Raw genomic sequence first — 769 nt, 5'->3', positions numbered from 1 at the left:
GGCAAACCCCCTCCTCTGAACTCAGGTCCCAGCATAAGACTCAGCCATCCTGGGAGCATATAGCCACCAGGAGCCACAGCAGCTCCCAGTGGGCTTGCCTCTGAGCTCAGCAGGGCGTGGCCTGCTCACTGAGTCAGTTTTCTGCCAAACCTGTCTGTTCCAGTTGTGCTCAGACTGGCAACCACCTCACAAAGGAATAAGCCTGGGGAAAACTACAGCTTGATGTCAGAGATAACTACAGCTTATGACAAGCCAGCTCATTGAGAAAGATCTGACAGGGCAGAAACATCTGGAACAACACAGCCCAATGTTGTCACCACAGGGCAAAGGTGGCGATGCAGCTACTGGTTGACAGTGGCTTTCAGATTCGTTTAGTTTTCATTAAGTGATCAAAAGGGAACACGTGGTTCAGCCACTGGAGAACTTTTAGGTGACCCATTCTGTGTTGCGGGCCTACGTTTTTAACTGGAAATCTCTGAGATCTGGATGCAGATCGTGTGGACTGGAGCACCACTGAGTGGAAGAGTGCTTGCTAGCAGCAGAGTGCTCACCTAGCTACCCAGCAGAGCACATGCTAGACCTGGGTTCTACCCTCAGCACCAGCAACCACAGTCGCAGGGGTCAGATCACATCTGATGAATGCAGAGACAGGAGATGGCTACAAACTTCTCACTAAGTACTGGGAAACCTTCAAAAAAGACACCCTAACTATTATATTTACTAAATGTGGAAGTGATATTTTAGAGGTGTCCTGGGTTAAAAAATAAAC

Source organism: Phodopus roborovskii, unplaced genomic scaffold (assembly GCF_943737965.1).
Source record: "Phodopus roborovskii unplaced genomic scaffold, PHOROB, whole genome shotgun sequence".
NCBI classification, from domain to species: domain Eukaryota; kingdom Metazoa; phylum Chordata; class Mammalia; order Rodentia; family Cricetidae; genus Phodopus; species Phodopus roborovskii.
This window is presented reverse-complemented; position numbering follows the sequence as displayed.